The sequence below is a fragment of the Python bivittatus genome, unplaced genomic scaffold, assembly GCF_059951505.1.
Source record: "Python bivittatus isolate LINGU-HERP-01145 unplaced genomic scaffold, Pbiv_v1 ctg000270_np1212, whole genome shotgun sequence".
In the NCBI taxonomy this organism is placed as follows: Eukaryota; Metazoa; Chordata; class Lepidosauria; order Squamata; family Pythonidae; genus Python; species Python bivittatus.
The window spans coordinates 4,007,846-4,027,425 of NW_028277050.1; the positions used below are offsets into that span (position 1 = coordinate 4,007,846).

A 19,580-nucleotide genomic window follows, 5' to 3' on the forward strand; every position below is an offset into this window, starting at 1 on the left:
TCTCTCCCAGAGATTTGATAACTTAAATCCAGGAATAGCAAAGGCTGTGAATACATCCCTTTGCGAAGACTGGAATCCCTTTTAAAACAGGCAGTTTACTTACCTCTGAATAAAATTTTCTACTGATCAACAGTGCTTCCGTTGTCTTTAAGTCTTGCCTTATTTCCCAGGGATGCTGATGACCATTGGGAATATATCAGTTGTAGAGTCAGGGGAACTAATAATAGATGAATTTAGAACTTATTTATTTATCAATTTAGAATGTATTTAAAACTACAGCAAATGCAGATTTCATTAGATCTTATTTTCTCCTTACCCTCCTTGATAAGAGCTATAAATGTTGAAACTGGTGAGCCAGAAACTAGCAGTCTAGTTTAATTATATTATAATAATTATTAACTATTATATACATTTTGAGCAAATATCTCCAAGTTTCAAGGCCAGGAGGAGAACGGCAAAGTTGCCATTGCCTTGAAACAGCAGGAGGCAAAGGTGTAGAATTTAAACCCTGGAGCAAACATATATACAGAACTTGATTTCTGTGTTTTGATATTTTGTGTGTACTGTATATGGCTTCTATCTTATCTGCAATGAAGCAACTTATCTGATTGTGTCACATCTGTGAGTTTCTGCTGTAAGCAAATTCTTGAATACAGGATTAGTGTCTGGAAAGTCAAGATTTATTGCCATGCTTGGCATGAAGTCTGAAAGCAAAATCTGACTACTGATATTCTCAGTGTTACAGAGGAGCCTGCACCTTGACTCGAAAGTTAAACAGTGGTTACAGATTCTCTTGAAACCCTGTTAACTGTCAGTCAGGTCACCAATGTCTTGCTCCAAGATAAGAATCAGGGTGTGACCCAGATGGATCAGTTAGCTCCAAAATGAACAGTGCCAGTAGGCAGGACAAAATTGATCACAATCAATAGGTCCCATACCAATCCTGGCCTAAGTTCTGGCAGCCATTGCTAGAGCAGCTGTAGCAACCACAAGCCTTCATTACTGAGTAACTGCCTTCCTGCCTGAGGATTAATATTTCTGATCTAGTCAAGGAAGTGGCCACCAACTGTGAAATCCTTCACTTCCAATAAGGTAAGCACTCAGTGCAGTATTACTGACTTTCAACTGTTAGTTTAGGATGTTGCCTGGCATGAAAAAGATGCTTCATTTACCAATTTAAAGAGGGACTATCAGATGTAATAATGAACAAGCCTATTCAGCAAATATCCTCAGCTTCTGACATCTCTTATGTGAGGGTGTAGGAAGAGGGAACGAAAGTGAATAGAGGTTTCTTCCCTTCCACCCTTTATTCTGCCACAATTCCTTGAGTCTTCCATTGATACCCAAACAGTTGATTTATTGCAGACAACATCGCTGTTTGGATATCAATGGAAAAGTTAAGGAATTTGTGGAGTTTTTTGCAAGGAGGTTCCCTAAACATTCCATATCTGGGTTGTCAGAAAAGGAGTCACTCAAACAATGAGTCCTAACTTCAAGGGGCACCCAGAAATCAAGTGGACCCTAAACCTATAGACCAAGATTTGGTCATTACTGTTACTCTGCAAACTCAGAGAGAAATACAGTTGCAAACCCTAATGGACTCTGGCACCACATGCAACTTCATTAGCATATAACCCAGAATATTTTTTACCCTGTGCCCTGTGTTCCACCTCCATTCTGGAAAATGTTAGGCACTTTCCCCTGAGAAGTGGTCCACCCTGTGAGATTACTGGGGTCAGAAGGGAGATTCTTTCCCTATCTGATCAGATCTGTACTCCGCAACAGTGCAGGCTTGGGCTGAAATTCTATCCATGTTTGGGGAGCATTTAATTTGGTCAGACTGGAACAGATGTAAAGAAAAGCAACAAGGATAATTGTGACATTGGGAGCTATATGTTGGAATGAATGTTGGAGTAGTGAGTGTCATAAAAACATACTGTTCAGTTGAATAATGGAAGGAATTACTTTGGGATGTTTCCCCTTTACTGAATTGCCAACTTCCAGGAATTTTTTCGTCTGGTTTCTCACAGTGAACCAAGGGTAAGACCCAGGGGCCTAAATGGTCCCTTCCAACAATATGATTCTGTGGAGAGCAGAAGGAAGGCCTATTGGGGAGCATAAGGGTCACTCATAACTTGATTTAATAAGAAGTCTTTGCATCGTCTTTCATACCTTGGCCATTGCTAGTGTCTGTTCACATGACACACACAACTAGGTCAAGGGGGTTTCCCACACAACGTAGTCAAGGATATTACCTACAATCCCATCAACTAATCCCAGGTAGCTAAATTGACTCTCCTTGGTTGATATGGCATATAAATCGGGCTGAGAGATTTAATGAAGTGTTACATCTGTTTCCCTGCTTCTAAAAGAAACAAACCCTAATGAGAAGGTAGAATGTTTTAGATACTTTGTCACTTTATTTATTTATTTATTTAATTTATATGCTGCCCATCTCCCCCAGAGGGCGACTCTGGGTGGCTCACAATGAAAATCTAAAACAGTCAAAACAATGAAAATATAAATATACATATTAAAATTGTTGTTGTTGTTTAGTCGTTAAGTCGTGTCCGACTCTTCGTGACCCCATGAACCATATTGCGCCAGGCCTTCCTGTCCTTCACTGCCTCCCTGAGTTTGCTCAGTTTCATGCTCATTGCTTCAGTGATGCTATCTAACCATCTCATCCTCTGCCGTCCTCTTCTCCTTTTGCCTTCAATCTTTCCCAGCATCAGGGTCTTCTCCAAAGAGATCTCTCTTCGCATTAGGTGACCAAAATATCTGAGCTTGAGCTTCATTATCGATCCTTCCAATGAGCAATCAGGGTTGATTTCCTTTAAGATTGACTGGTTTGACCTCCTAGCAGTCCAGGGGACTCTCAAGAGTCTTCTCCAGCACCACAGTTCAAAGGCATCAATTCTTCGGCGCTCGGCCTTTTTTATGGTCCAGCTCTCACAGCCATACATTACTACTGGAAAAACCATAGCTTTGACTATGTGGATCTTTGTCGGCAAGGTGACGTCTCTGCTTTTTAATATGCTATCTAGGCTTGCCATAGCTTTCCTCCCAAGGAGCAAGCGTCTTTTAATTTCATGGCTGCAGTCTCCGTCTGCGGTGATCTTGGAGCCCAAATAAATGAAGTCTGTTACTGCTTCCATTTCTACCCCTTCTATTTGCCAGGAATTGATGGGTCCAGATGCCATGATCTTAGTTTTTTTAATGTTGAGTTTCAAGCCAGCTTTTGCACTCTCCTCTTTCACCCTCATCAAGAGGCTCTTTAGTTCTTCTTCACTTTCTGCCATTAGGGTGGTATCGTCCGCATATCTGAGGTTGTTGATGATTCTCCCTGCAATCTTAATTCCGGCTTGTGATTCTTCCAGCCTGGCATTTCTCATGATGTACTCTGCATATAGGTTAAATAAGCAGGGTGACAGTATACAGCCTTGTCGTACACCTTTCCCTATTTTGAACCAATCGGTTGTTCCATGACCGTTCTAACTGTTGCTTCTTGGCCCGCATACAGATTTCTCAGGAGACAGGTAAGGTGGTCTGGTATTCCCATCTCTTTAAGAATTTGCCACAGTTTGTTGTGATCCACACAATCAAAGGCTTTTGCATAGTCAATGAAGCAGAAGTAGATATTTTTCTGGAACTCTCGTGCTTTCTCCATGATCCAGCGAATGTTGGCGATTTGATCTCTAGTTCCTCTGCCTCTTCGAAACCCAGCTTGTACATCCGGTAGTTCTCGGTTCATGTATTGCTGAAGCCTAGCTTGTAGGATTTTGAGCATAACCTTGCTAGCATGTGAAATGAGTGCAATTGTGCGATAGTTTGAGCATTCTTTGGCGTTGCCCTTCTTTGGAATTGGAACGTAAACTGACCTTTTCCAATCCCGTGGCCACTGTTGCGTTTTCCAAACTTGCTGGCATATTGAGTGCAGCACTTTAACACCATCATCTTTTAGTATTTTAAATAACTCAGCTGGAATACTGTCATCTCCACTAGCTTTGTTGTTAGCAATGCTTCCTAAGGCCCACTTGACTTCACTCTCTAGGATGTCTGGCTCAAGGTCAGTGACCACACCAGCATGGACATCAGGGATATTAAGATCTTTCTTGTATAGTTCTTCTGTGTATTCTTGCCACCTCTTCTTAATCTCTTCTGCTTCTGTTAGGTCCCTGCCTTTTTTGTCCTTTATCATGCCCATCTTTGCACTAAACGTTCCTTTCATATTTCCAATTTTCTTGTAGAGATCTCTAGTCTTCCCCATTCTATTGTTTTCCTCGATTTCTTTGCATTGTTCATTTAAGAAGGCCTTCTTATCTCTCCTGGCTATTCTCTGGAAATCTGCATTCAGTTGCTTATATCTTTCCCTTTCACCCTTGCTTTTCGCATTCCTTCTTTCCACAGCTATTTGTAAAGCCTCATCAGACAGCCATTTTGCTTTCTTGCATTTCTTTTTCTTTGGGATGGTTTTAGTTGCTGCCTCCTGTACAATGTTACGGACCTCCGTCCATAGTTCTTCAGGCACTCTGTCTACCAAATCTAATCCTCTAAATCTATTCATCACCTTCACTGTGTACTCACCAGGAATATGATCTAAGTCATACCTGAGTGGTCTAGTGGTTTTCCCTACATTCTTCAATTTAAGCCTAAATTTTGCAGTAAGAAGCTCATGATCTGAGCCACAGTCAGCTCCTGGTCTTGTTTTTGCTGTCTGTATAGAGCTTCTCCATCTTTGGCTGCAAAGTATGTAATCAATCTGGTTTCGGTATTGACCATCTGGTGATGTCCATGTGTAGAGTCGTCTCTTGTGTTGTTGGAAAAGAGTGTTTGCTATGACTAGCTTGTTCTCTTGACAGAACTCTATTAGCCTTTGCCCTGCTTCATTTTGTACTCCAAGGCCAAACTTGCCTGTTATTCCGATTACTCCTTGACTTCCTACTTTAGCATTCCAATCCCCTATGATGAAAAGGACATCTTTTTTTGGTGCTAGTTCTAGAAGGTGTTGTAGGTCTTCATAGAAGCGGTCAACTTCAGCTTCTTCAGCATCAGTGGTTGGGGCATAGACTTGGATGACTGTGATATTGAATGGTTTGCCTTGGATACGCACTGAGATCATTCTGTCGTTTTTGAGGTTGTACCCCATTACTGCCTTTCCCACTCTCTTATTCACTATGAGTGCAACTCCATTTCTTCTAAGGGTTTCTTGCCCACAGTAGTAGATATAATGGTCACCTGAATTAAATTCACCCATTCCCGTCCATTTCAGTTCGCTGATTCCCAAGATGTCGACGTTCAATCTTGTCATCTCATGTTTGACCACATCCAGCTTGCCTTGGTTCATAGATCTTACATTCCAGGTACCTATACAATATTGTTCTTTACAGCATCGGACCTTCTTTTCGCTTCCAGATACATCCACAGCTGAACGTCCTTTCGGCTTTGGCCCAGCCGCTTCACTCTTTCTGGAGCTACTTGGAAATGCCCTCCGCTCTTCCCCAGTAGCATATTGGACACCTTCCGACCTGAGGGGCTCATCTTCCGGCGTCATATCTTTTAGCCTTTTAACATTGTCCATGGGGTTTTCTTGGCAAGGATACTGGAGTGGGTTGCCATTTCCTTCTCCAGTGGACCACATTTTGTCAGAACTCTCTGTCATGACCTGTCCGTCTTGGGTGGCCCTGCACGGTATAGCTCATGGCTTCACTGAGTTACGCAAGCCCCTTCACCACGACAAGGCAGTGATCCATGAAGGGGCATATTAAAATTAGCTAATGACAATTCTATATAAAAGGAGTATACACAATTCAAGATGATGGGGGGGGAGCAATATCGATTATCCCACCAGCCAATTCCAACAATGCAAGCCCCCATCAGGCCCCCAGGCCGTCTGGCATAGCCATGTTTTCACACTTTTTTACTTTACTTTATATTTTTTACTTCATATCCCCTGGATGCAGGTGGAAAAGGGGCAGAAAGGGGGTGGGCATGCTGCCATCCAGCTTCATCCAAAGTTCTGCTAATCCCAATCAGGTTGCCACAAGTTGTTGGACTTTTTTTTTTTTTTTTTTGGTACCCTTTCTTCATTTGCCCTCACCCCCCAAAAGCCAAGATTTGACAGCTGTTCAGGCTCTGTTAGGATGGTTGGGAGGACTTTAAAAATGCTTGCTGTGCAACTGACTTGCTCCTCTGTAATTAAATGCTACCAGTGGATAGGGCTCAGTTCACTGCTGTGGGGAATGGTTGACTCAGTGGGGTCATGTTATTTCAGTCAAGTCACAGACTTGCAGCAGGGTTTCTTCTAGAGCAAAGGAATGTCTAAGCTGCATGGCCTAAAGCAAAAATGTTAGTTTATTCCCTGTGTCAGTAACTGTACTTTTCAACCATCACTTTAGAATGGACAAGTGGCCATCATTTGAACATGGATAGAGTGCACTATGTATAGCCTTTGGGCTTTTGGTAATGTGTATTAATCATTATTTCATTGACTTTAATTCCTGTATTGTACTTGACTTCGCTGAAAACTGTGTTAGCTCTAAAAGTGAGGAACTGATAGATTTGCTTTCCTACTTCCAGAAAATTACTTAGAAATGTTAAAGGGGAAAAAAAAGTATGATTTCTTTTAATAGGACTTTTTTCAAGCTTTTTCCCCAAGTTGACTCATTAAGGCAGCTGCATCTTTTAAAGCAAGTCCTTAGAGCAGAACCATGAAAACAGACCAGGATGCTTTAAAAAGACGATGGACTCACGCTCCTTCATGTTTTGAAGCTCTTTTAAATGATTTTCAAAACATACCAGCCCTAATAATGTTAGCCATCACACACACGCACGCACACACACAACTTTGGATTAAAAAGAGGCAAAAAGTGGTCTTCATTTGCATGAGCATTTGTCTTATCATTTCTGTGTACATTGAAATATTGGGTGTAATCATGCTGAAGAAAAATATTTCTAAAACACTAGGAGTATAATTTTCCTTTTAACGTACATTTCTGTATTTTTCGTGTCTTCCTGCATTAAAACCTACCTGTTTCTATCAATCAAGAGTGCTTTAAAATTTAAACCATCTGTTCTTTTAGGATCAATTCTGAAATTACTTTTTTAAGGTTGTTTGCATAAGGGTCAAGTGCTTGCACAAAAATGCACAAGGAAGTGGTGGCACTCATGGAGATTCTGTAGATCCTTCACCCACAATCATCTTATTGCATGCTCTCTCACTCCGTTTGTTCTGCTGCCACCATTCATTATATTCCAGAACCGATCCCTCTCTGGACTGGTTTACTTCTCAAGCAATTGAGTAGCAAATGTCCCCTGATTTTCTGAGGTGCTTAGCTTAATGGGGATGAAGAGTGCTCCCAATAAGGATGAAACCAGTCACAAGGTGCCTCCTGGGGGTCAAAGTAACAGAATGAGCGGGCTGATTCAATAAAGAAATTCAAGCCTTTTATGATGGATAATAAGGTTAGGCAATTAATGTGCGTGAAAGTCAAAAAGGAAAATTGCACAACTAACTTGAAGAGATTTGTCTCAACTGACTGGCTTTCCAGACAAGATTATACATAGAGAACAAGAACAGAAGGAAATAGGATACCGGATAACAAAGGCAAATAAAGAGGCAGTACAACTAAGATGATTTTTCAATATACGTAATCAAAATTCTAATTTCTCATATAGCCTTAGACAGCTTGATCTACTTACTTACTTATTACTATATCTCCAATCCAGCATTTTGGGGTTCTTACCTGGCATTTATCCAGCTGTAGGAGAAATGTTCCTTCCTCCCATGAGAAAAAAATTCAGAACAAAGACTAGACACACCTGTCTTGTTCTTGTTCTTGTTCTTGTTCTTGTTCTTGTTCTTGTTCTTGTTCTTGTTCTTTTTATTTCAAGATCATCTGATAGAAGAATTTTCCTGCTTCTGATTGGTTTTTCAGAGTTTGATCTTCCAAGCTCTGATGGTCTCTGCCACTATCAATATTGACAGTTTTAGATTTGATTGACAGATCAGATTTAAGCTGTCCTTCAATTTTTACTGTTTTCTGTCTGAACTCTTGGGATGAGGTTTTTCTCAATTTGCAGTTTCGAGTCCATGTGCACAGACACGCACATGTATGTATGTTATGTACATATACATAAACAATAAAAGGACTGCCATAGGAAACAAGCATGTATACGTATTTGTTGATGGTAACAGAAAATTAATACTCATTAATACTCATTAGTACTAATGGCACTGATGATGTTACCTGGTTAGGTAATGAAACGTCTGCGGGCCGACAACCAAGCTCAGAGAGCCCCAAGAACTCCATAGTTCAATCTGAGCTACAGATATTCTCTTCTACTGGAACTAATGTCAAAATCCATATTTGCTTAATGGTATGTTTCCTTGATTAAATAGGAGGTCCAAGCATGAGAGAGAATGACTTATTTCTGACCTTATGCCAGCCCTTTGAGGTAATCCAGACAAGAAACCATAACCATGAATACTAACACTACGTTTACAGTAACAGAATCCTGCCAGTCTGAAAATACTTCTCCCCTCCCTTGTCCTCCCTTCCCAGAGAACTAGGGAGGGTCCCTTCTGAAGCACTTTACACACACACACACACTCACACACACACATGTGGGCTGAGATACCTTTTGTCTGGCCATTGTCTAGACTGCGGCTCTTCCTCCTCCTGTCTCCCAAGGTTATTCTCGCAGCCCATCACATCTTACTTTCCTATTCATAATAATAACTATTCATCTTTAAAGGCACACCTTCTAGCTGGTTTAGGAATATAGCTCTGGAGGAGGGGGCAGGATTTCAGAAGGTAAAAATGGATACGGGGTTTGGGCAGGATGCAGAATCTTTAAAACTATAATTTGCTGGATATCTCCTTTAACTCCTTGTTTAAGACAAAACAGCTGTAGCATTTGAATAATAGATCTCAGAAGGGAGGGAGGGAGGGAGGATTTCCAGCGCTCTCTGCCTGCCAGTTTCCCAGATAAAGAAAGTCAGTGGGGAAGCCTGCAGCAAGTCGGAAGTCGCTCCCGCTCCCACTGTCTTTTGCCCACCTGTTCTGTTCATTGTTCATTCTGTTTCTCTGTTTAGGTAAGGAAATCTTTCTGAAGCAATGACCACAATGATCACGGGCTGTCTAGTAACTCCTAAAAGTGTATGCCCCCTCCTGTCCTGTATGAGACGGGGGAAAGGCGCAGATGTGCATAATGAACGTACCTGAGCTTGGCCCCTTATACCATACATGTACTTTGGTTTCCATCTTTTTTCTGCCTTCTTCCTTCCTTTTTTTTTTTTAAATAGTATTCATATTATCACAGATATTTTCATTGGCAGAAGGCTCAGAGGCATATTAAAAATTATCACCATAGAAACACTGCACACTTGCTCCTGGTAAAACAGACCTGAATTCAAGATTATAGTCAGGATAATTATTGAACAAAGAATGAGTGAAACAATTTTCTTAACATTCGTATTCCTTTCAAGAATTTTTGCTTTAAAGATATATATTTTTTTATACATATTTCTGTTTCCTGATAAATAATATCTAAAGGAATACACACTAATTAATGCTCTGTGTGGGGCATATACAAACACGGCAATTACATACTTGTGTCACAGGGTCTGACATAAGTATATGTTTTTTTTTAGATTTTTTTTATCCCGACTTTATTATTTTTTATAAATAACTCAAGGCAGCGAACATACCTAATACTCCTTCCTCCTCCTATTTTCCCCACAACAACAACCCTGTGAGGTGGACTGGGCTGAGAGAGAGTGACCAGCCCAGAGTCACCCCGCCGGCTTTCATACCTAAGGCAGGACTAGAACTCACCATCTCCTGCTTTCTAGGCTGGTGCCTTCACCACTAGACCAAACTGGTTGTGGTAGTATTTGCATAATGATGTCATCCCTTACATGATGACATTTAACCCTTTGTGCCCTTCTCTACCTCCAAGCAGGTGTGCATTAGTACAATTCTTCTCTTTCTATTCCTTTTGTTCTGTTTGAATAAATTGCTGTATTCCAATTATGCAAACCATCCCACCGGGGGTCTGTTATGCCTATTAAATCAAATTTGCATTTCTCTACTATGAATTCAAACACATTTTGTTTATTTCTTTGAGCTTTAGCATGCAAGCAAGAAATAGCTTCTGCTTCTGTAGCAGTAGACATAAACCTCGAATCAATTTCACCGGCTTCTTAAGAAAACGGGGTTTTTTTTCGCAGTGTAGGTAATAAGAATATCTTCTACAGGAATGAGAAAATGTGTCACTAGATTTTTTAAAATTCTGATTATCAGACTACATGAGAGCTTCTGACAACATTTTTGAAATGAAATATTTCCTATTTAATAGCATTTTTTAAAGAAAAATGAAATTTCTGCTTATCTACAAGGATGAAAAAGATGAAAAAGTACTTTGTAGCAATACATTTTATTACCAGGAAAATAATTCCTGTTCTCCCAGCTCTCTTTGCCAGACAAGACTGCTGAAGCTCTCCATAAGACTGAATCTGTTAATATTTTTACCAATGCCGTAAGATATATCTAATACTTTCATAAAATGTTGATCAATATATGAAATACATATATATCTTCCAAATACAATATGAACAGGTTAAATGATATAGAAAAATAAAGTAAACATTAATAAAGGATTTTTTTTTCAGGGAAACATCGTAGCAAGGGTTATTTTTATTGCCCAATGTTCATAAAAATAAGAGTTAATAAAGCAATTCATATGTAAACATCTTCATGGGAACCCTGGGATTTTCAGTCAGTCTCATTTTCTACCAAGACTCATTTGATGCCAAAGGTTCCTTTTTATGTTCACCGTGTCTCCTTTCTTGGTTTTCTGGTATGTGTACACAGAGAGGATAAACTTTGCCGCTGCTTTTATTCAGTCCTGTGATTGAGAACTGTGCTATGTTGTGTTTACCCATGTGGCAGTGAACTGAACGTGATTTGGGAATAGCCACTGAAATGCTTCCTGTCAGGAGGAAGTATGTTCAGGACGCTAATCTGACCACTGCAGGCTGTTCAATGTCCTACTAAGGAAGTCACGATGACAAAGAAGATAGACCCTCTAGCTAAAGATGTTGCTTTTTAATAGTAGATCACTTGGGGGTCCTATCATCCAGGATTTGATTCTGGATTAAAATGTTTGCCTGGCGTGTTTACACAAGAACTGACTAAGGGGAAAGCTTCATGCATCTGGAATGGTTACTCTGAGGTACACAGAAGTGGAATACTCTGGAAGGTAAGGAAGTGGAATAGCAGCAATATGTAAGAAATATTTTCCTGGTCTGCTTATTTCAACCGGTTCCTGCTTTATTTGGTTTACTGGGATCATGTTGAAGTATTGTCCAGTCTTCACGTGCCTCCAGACTGAATTCCCTGGAGTAATATTTGGGAGGCTGTTGGATTGTCCGTGCTGAGGTTGCTCAATTTTTAATCAGCCAGTTAGATCTGCCCCAACATCTGCAGCAAGGCACATGATTTCATATTCTTCCTGGATGAAATCATAGGTCTGAGGGTGGAGGAATACTGGGTGATTTTGTTTTAGGCTGGCTACTGGTATGAATCTCTGCCGGGACCATGGAGCAGTTCAAATATACTTTCAGTTATGTATTAATTGGTTTGTTTCAATTTATTATTTTATGATAGCGTGAGTTAGCTACATTGATCATCCTGTTTGGCTGGGAAAGTGACAACCAGCACCTTGAATTGCACCCAGAAACACACTGGCAACCAGTGCAGCCCACAAAGCAGTGGTTTTCTGTGTGCCAAATAACCATTTACAACCTGTGCAGCTACATTCTGCACCAGCTGAAGCTTCCAAATGCTCTTCAAGGGCAGCTCCATGTAGAGCGTGTTGCAGTAGTCCGGATGGGAGGTCACAAGGGCATGAATGACAGTGAGCAGAGCTTCCCCGTCCAGGAATGGGTACAACTGGCACACAACCCGAAGGTGTGCAAAGGCCCTCTTAGCCATGGCTACTACCAGCTCTTCCAGCAGGAGCAGTGAGTCCAAGAGGTCCCCCAGATTGCGCACCGGGTCTGTCTGAGGCAGTGCCACCCCATCCAGGACCAGAGGTGGAAAAACCTTGACACTGGAAGGCCCAAGCACCCAAAGTCATTCAGTCTTGCTTGGTTTGAGCCGAAGCCCGTTGCGCCCCATCCAGGCCCCTACAGCCTTCAGGCACTGGGCAGGACATCCATGGATGGCATCACTCAGGCACCCCAGGGTGGAGATATAATGCTGGGTGTGATCAGCATACTGTGAAACCATCAGATCACCTTACCCAGCAGCCTCATGTAGATGTTTAATAAAAGGGGAGAGAAGATGGCCCCCCACAATATATTTTACCTGTAGTTCTTTTCCTTACAACCTGGCAACAAGTGAAATGAAAGATGGCAACTATTAAAAAGAATAGGTAGAAAGCAGCAGAGAAGTGGGCTTGGAGAGATTTCTGGCAGTGTAATTTGAATCATTATTTGTATATGAAATAGAGCATACCTTCCTGAGTGTTTTGGGTAAAGATAATTTATGGTGTATTTTATATAGCTAGTTCCAGGTTGAACCCGATGAGGGTTGGGCTTTTGTAGAACAGGCCTAAGCCAAGCTCATTGCTGGCTGCACTACATTAGGTCAGCCTCCTGAGCATCAGAGAAAGCCTACGTGAAACCATGAAACAATAATCCAGGTCAGAGCTATTCAGAATACAAAAGTAAAGAGCCAATTTGGCCACTGTGAGACATAATTTATTGTGACAAGGGTACAGTAAGGTGTATCTTGAGCTGTTCCAGCACTGTAGCTCACCATTTTTCTAATTGGTTAGATTGCTTTCTAAACTCAGAGTTTAACTGAAGACATGAAGACTTTCAGTAGCAATGGCAATTACAAAATCTCATCTTACACTGCTTGGTAGAACAAGCTCTCTCATTTGGTTAAGACGACGTAATGTTTTTGCTCAACACTGGCTTTTGACAAGATTCCTCCCCAAGGACCTGGGACCGGCAGACGTTGTTGCTTGGCGGTGTTCAAGGTGTCGTCGCAGGACATGAGCCGTTCCCAGTAAAGCTGCCTTTTGCACTTGGCCGATGGGGATTTTGTCCACGCCGATGACAGAATCTGCTTCTCTTTGCAGGTCTTTATACAGTATCTTGTGATGTTCTCCAGTTCTTTCTCTTCTCTTCTGCTGTCTCCAAGTATTGCAACATCCACGATCCAGATTTTTTTGTTTTTCTTAACAACAATTATGAAATCTGGGGCGTTGTGTATTGTTGTTGTTGGTCTTGTTGTTATCTCCTGAATATTATCATCCTGAATCAATCCACTCCAGGACGAAGGCCTCTTCATAAAAGATTATAGACAGTAATTTCCCACACTGATTCAATATGGCTTGGTAGATAGATGTTTATCGACTTAGCAGCCGAGGGCCGAGAGAGGGTGACTGGCCGAAAGTGGCTAGGGAAGGACCAGAACCTGGGTCTCCCCATTCCCTGTTCCTAGTCCAGCACCTTAACCACTACACCACACTGGCTCTCACAAACCTACACACACATATATATACATATATATATACACACATATAGACAACAGTTAGCCCTAATATCCAATCTGAAGTTGAGCAGCGACATCAGAAGTTTAGTACTCGTCAGCTATGTTATATGATCCAAATTACCTTTCAACTTACTCTTTTAAATTACTGTATTATTAATGTAACAAAATAAGCTGATAGAGGGGGGCCTGGGAAGCTTTTTTTGTTGGGGAAGAGAAACTTCAGCACAAGAAAGCACACTCTTTTGGAATTGCCAGTTAGAAGCTATCGATTTGCCTGAGAGAGAAGTCAATTTTGGAACTCAGTAAGCCTATGTCGGATGAATCTAGTGGAAATGAAGTCATACTTACACTCCTTTCCTTTCCTTTCCTTTCCTTTCCTTTCCTTTCCTTTCCTTTCCTTTCCTTTCCTTTCCTTTCCTTTCCTTTCCTTTCCTTTCCTTTCCTTTCCTTTCCTTTCCTTTCCTTTCCTTTCCTTTCCTTTCCTTCCCTTCCCTTCCCTTCCCTTCCCTTCCCTTCCCTTCCCTTCCCTTTCCCTTTCCCGTTCCCTTTCCCTTTCCCTTTCCCTTTCCCTTTCCCTTTCCCTTTTCTCTTCTTAAAATCAGAAAATAAATAAGGTTCAGGTTCTTGGCTTTTCCCCCCCTAGCTAACTGCTTGTGAATTGTGTGGCACATAGTATTCCAGTAGTGTTACAAAGCTGAAGACTGGACACCTAAGAGCATGAAAACTGCCACTGTTTCCCAAAGGTTGGGGGGGGGGGAGAGGAAGGGTTCAAACATCCTGGCTATCTGTACATTTTCTAAAGTACGATCCCACTCTGCCCCTTTTTAAAAAGTGTAATTATTTTTATTTTTAAAAATCCAGATACAAGAGTGCAGGAAGAAACACAGCTCTGCCCTGCACAACAAACAGCAAAACAGATGAGATCTATATCTTTCTATAGCAGTATTGTTCCACTCTTAGACAAGTATTAGTATCTGGATTTATATTATGAAGTATAATTGTGAATTACAGGTAGCCTTTGCTTAACCACCATGCTAAGTGACACAATTGTTAAGCAAGACATTACATGACCATGATGGACTTACAAAATCACTTTTCCATGCAATCATTAAGTGAATCATTGTGGTCATTAAATGAGAGATCATGTGACCATGACTTGCAATTTCATTGCTGGTTTCTCCATTGACTCTCCTTGTTGGAAGCCAGTAGTAAAGCACGCAAATGGTGACCACATGACTGTGGGGATACTGCAACAGTCATAAATGCCCGCTGGGTGCAAAGCACCCGACTCTCAATCACATGACTGCAGGGATGCTGTGATGGTCATAACTGCAAGGACCAGTCATAAAATTACTTTTTCAGCGCCCTCATAACTTTGAACTGTCACTAAACAGGGCAGTCATTAAGTGAGGACTACTTTCCTGTTTTCTGTATATGATTCCTTATTTTGGTCTATAAAAATGCCTTTCTATTGGCAAACCAGCTTGGTTTGTGGAGAATAATATAGCTGAATCTTGAGAACTTCCTCTGGTATCTTACCTCAATCCCATTTGCTGTGTCTAAGATGATATGGCCTAGCCAAGAATAAATAGGAAGTGGTGGCAGGAAAGCTCTTAGGCGGATCTTATCATCAGTTATGTATTAATGTTGGAGAGCTCCCCCAAGTGACACAACACATCATAATAACACTTGGGTTCATTTAGTATGGAATCTTAAGAGCCTAATTTATCTTCAGTGGTCTCGGTCCAGAGAACTGGACTGCCAGAAGATAGGTTCTTTATGTATTTCTCCAACTCCAATCACACAACATATTGTATGTCAAACATCTTTTTATATGAAATTTTGTTTTATTTTTATATGAAATTTTGTTTCCAAAATTGAATGTGATGTAGCACACTCTGCTGTACAAAGTTTAAAAGCCAGATTTTTGTTGTTGTTGTTGTTGTTTGGCAGAACCGAGACCACATACCCACCTTAGGGTAGTTTTTGGGATCTAAGCTACTGCCTGTATTATTATCCCAGCAATTATAATTTTAGCATCATTGGTGACTATGTTCTGTTATTAAAACTTGCATAACTGCATAATTATTATCAACAATAAACTGTTCTATGTGTTCAATCCAAAGTTTGCTTTCAAAAGCACAAGAAGGAGCAAATAAGCAGTGAAGGGTTTTTCTGTTTGGTTTTCTTTATGAATTTACATTAACAGTTTTTAAATTTGTGTTTCCTTGTTAGATAGTTGTGTCATTGATTTTGAATCTGCTTTAGCGTATAAAGGAAGTGTTGATTTTATACATCTGAAATTACTAACAGCTGATGTTTAAGCCAAAGATGTAAAACTGGAACAAACATTGATAAAACTTACCATTTCAAATACCCTCCCCTGAATAGTTGTCACAAAACACAGATGGCCATTGGATGCCCTGAAGCATAATCCAGATTGCCAGAACAGCTGGCTAACAAACAGAGCTCCGGAATCCAGCCAAGGTACTGATTTTGATAGAATGCTTCATTTTGCCACTTTTTTCCAACGACCAGTAAGGGTGCTCTTAAACACAGGGAGGAGAATGAAGATGGGCATGAGGTGTATCACATTGTATGGAAGGGAAAGATGAAGAGGGCTACTTGAAAGCCACTCAGTTCACAGCTCCATGAGGATGTGGTTGTCCCAGGATTCTCTAATGTTTCTCCCAAACCTCATGGCACGGCTTCAGAAGCTAACCGCCATGCTCATCATGGAACACGGTAGGCTTTGCCAAATAGAATCAGCCTTGGAAATGAAACAGAATCAGAATTAATTTCCCTGTGTTTCCAACTTGTAAATATATTGTTATACTCTGAATGCTAAGTCAATAATGTCACTTAAAGAGGCTGAACATTTCCAACATTTCAGTTCTAATTTAACTGGGAAAAAATAACTTACAGGCCACATGGTTGATTGTAGTATTGGTAAATCTGTCTTAAATTTTCTGTTCTTTTATTTTTCCATTTCATTTTCAAAGTTCAAAAGGGGAAATTAATTTCCCTTCCCTTCCCTTCCCTTCCCTTCCCTTCCCTTCCCTTCCCTTCCCTTCCCTTCCCTTCCCTTCCCTTCCCTTCCCTCTTTTTTCTTTTTCTTTTTCTTTTTCTTTTTCTTTTTCTTTTTCTTTTTCTTTTTTCTTTTTTCTTTTTTCTTTTTTCTTTTTTCTTTTTTCTTTTTTCTTGCTTTCTTTATTCTTCAAGGTGGAACAGTAGGTTATTGCTGGCATTCTTGGTTTATTTTACTGGTCTTCAAATCATGTTGAAGCTTTCTGGCTATCTACCCTCCCAATTGGAAAAAATGCAGTGAGCATTCCTTATGGAATACCCCGCCCCCAAGATATGGAGAGTCCCTCCCTTCCTTGCCTTCCAGAAGGCTGTTAAGACCTGGCTCTAGGTGAGCCTAACATTTGTGTTTCTGAGAGGATGGGGTTATGGTATTTAGTGATGTGTAAGAGTTTTTTTTAATCTTGTCTATTTTGTTGTTTGTATATCTGTTTGTTAGCTACCTAAGTTATTTTATATAATATGGCCGGCCATATTTTTTTCTAGCAAATGAATAAATAAACAACTGATGTCTTCTTTGGGTCATCATTAAAGCATGGAAAGCAACAGAGGCTGTAGACCACTGGAGAGATGATTATATACAGTGAAAGTCAAGACATTCATACACAACCCTTGGCTACTTTGTAATTAAGCAATTTCAAGAACATCACATTCCAGCCATCAGAATTTCACTAGAAGTCTTTTCTTTGAAAGAAATGTTGAAAGTAAATTCTCTTTCATCACACTGAATGAGAAATGGTAGAGAAAAATGCATTTGTGGCATTTAGTTGTTCTAGTAGTAGTTCATCTGGCTCTATCGTACAGATAAGGTTAAGATTGCCTTCAAAAGTTTCAGTGATTGTACATTTTTCTAGCTGGATTGTTCCGATTCTTGTGGGTAAAAGGAAAATTGATTGATTGATTGATTAATATTCCTCCAGACTCCCAGTGAGTCTGGGCAGCTTACAAATTGTTAAGAACATTGAAAAACAAGAAACAATACAAAAACAGAAAACAACACAAAACAATTTCTTTTATAAGCGGCACATTCCTAACATATGTAATATATATGTGAGAGGTTTTCTAGCCTGCTTGTTTATTAGCCATCTCATCTTTGGGTATTTTTCAGAATATATACATATATACATGTATATGGGGTTGCCTAGTATGTTCTCCCACCAGAATGTCCAAAGATATGGAGAGTAGTTATACAGATTTGTAGCTCTGATTTGCACCTTTGGAATTTTGATATTGTTACAAATTAGCTGTCCTACTGGGCTTGGCTAATCACAAAATGCACTTTTACCCAAAAATATACTATTGAGCCTTCTCCCCACTTGCCCTCAACCCTTCCATATTGGTCTGAATTGACTTGATTTTGTTTGGTTTTGTTTCTGCGCCAAAAACTTCTGCCACACTTCTGAGCAAGGCTGCAGCCACTCACCATTTTATTTCTATGAATGCCTCTGCTGCTATAAGAAACTAAGTGGTGTTGTTAGAAATATAGACTGCTTCGGGGTTTTTTTTTTCTTTTCTTCTTTTTTTGCAGCATACTCACTTTTCTTGCTTGATGAATTGAAAGAATCCTAGAACACCCTGACACCCAAGGGTACAATTTTGAGACAAAGGACAAAAATTGATTGATTTGGTCTTAGTTTATCATAATGTACAGACTCATCCCAAGAAAAATATGTAATGCCATTATCAGGCAATTCTTTTTCTCCAAGGGTAGAGAATTAGTTCCTGTCACCCTTACACTTTTTAAAGCCAAACACTAACTCGGATTTTATTCAGAACATGTGTGGGAATCTGTGCAATGAGTGGTGCAAACCAAATTTTTAAGAGCCATTCTTGTTGCCCCAAGATGCGTACCCCTTGCCACTCATAGACCTGAGGTGGGAATGCATATAATAGAGCTTAAGGCCTGGAGTTTGATGATTAATGATTAGTTAAAGCTTTTCTCCATTGGCCTATTAGCCTTCATATTAGTGGAGGACTATTCTCCTACCTGGAGGGGTGCTATAAGGTCTGAGTAAGCAGTTTATGGGCTCCTTATCCTGGATTATGAAAAGGCCAGACATGTACTCTCACAAACGATAGATGATGTGGAGGTCATTAAGATGCCTCAGAACAGCAGAACCTGGACTTCAAGGGGACCTTGGGTGCCGGCCAAATATTTAAAACCTTTCACGTTCCCTGGGCTGAGGAAGGATTTCTTTGGACATGCTGTAACCCATTACCATCAACACTCTTCCTGGATAGATATGCCAACCCCACTTTACCCGGACAAGTTTGCCCTTGTGGTTGAGATCAAAGCAGTTGCCCATGGACTGCTATAATGCAGTTTCTAAGGGAACGGTGCCAGCTCAAGAATATATCGTGCCTCTAGACCATATTGACTGATGTCACTACCCCTGCTAATGGGAAGATTTGCATTTTTGGAATGATTTGGAAGGAGGAGTTGTGTTGCCTCTCCCTAAGTTTCGGCACCCTAAGTCAGTGCCTACTCAGACTTAGCCTAAAGCCAGCCCTGACAGGGAGACATGGAATTCCCACACTTCTACTGTTACTTCTGCAACAATATTGAGTATTGATTAAGTAAAACTCCCACTTTCAGACTCCAATTATCAGTACTGTGGCTAAATTCTGTGTTGCTGTGTTTAAAACATGCTGTCAAATATTGTATTCCCAATTACTATGTTTTGGTATGTTTGTATGTGGATCATTGACCATCATCATAATAAAGCAGGAGTCACTGGGGTCAGAATGTCAGAATTGATGAAGACTTCTGTTTCCATGATGCTCATAAGTCCAACATCAATTCTCTGCAACAGATTGACTGTTTCAAGCATCACTGATCCTGAAAATAAACACTTTCCTTACAACTCTCCCCCCTCAACAAGTATTTTCACGTTTCTTAGAACCTGCTCTGGAGGGAATAGTCTC

General features: G+C 40.5%; 1 protein-coding gene across 1 annotated transcript in view; it reads left to right on the forward strand.

Moving 5' to 3' along the window:
• ADGRL3 (adhesion G protein-coupled receptor L3) overlaps nucleotides 1-19,580 on the forward strand; it is a 436,049-nt gene that overhangs the window by 92,957 nt on the left and 323,512 nt on the right. The window lies entirely within an intron of this gene.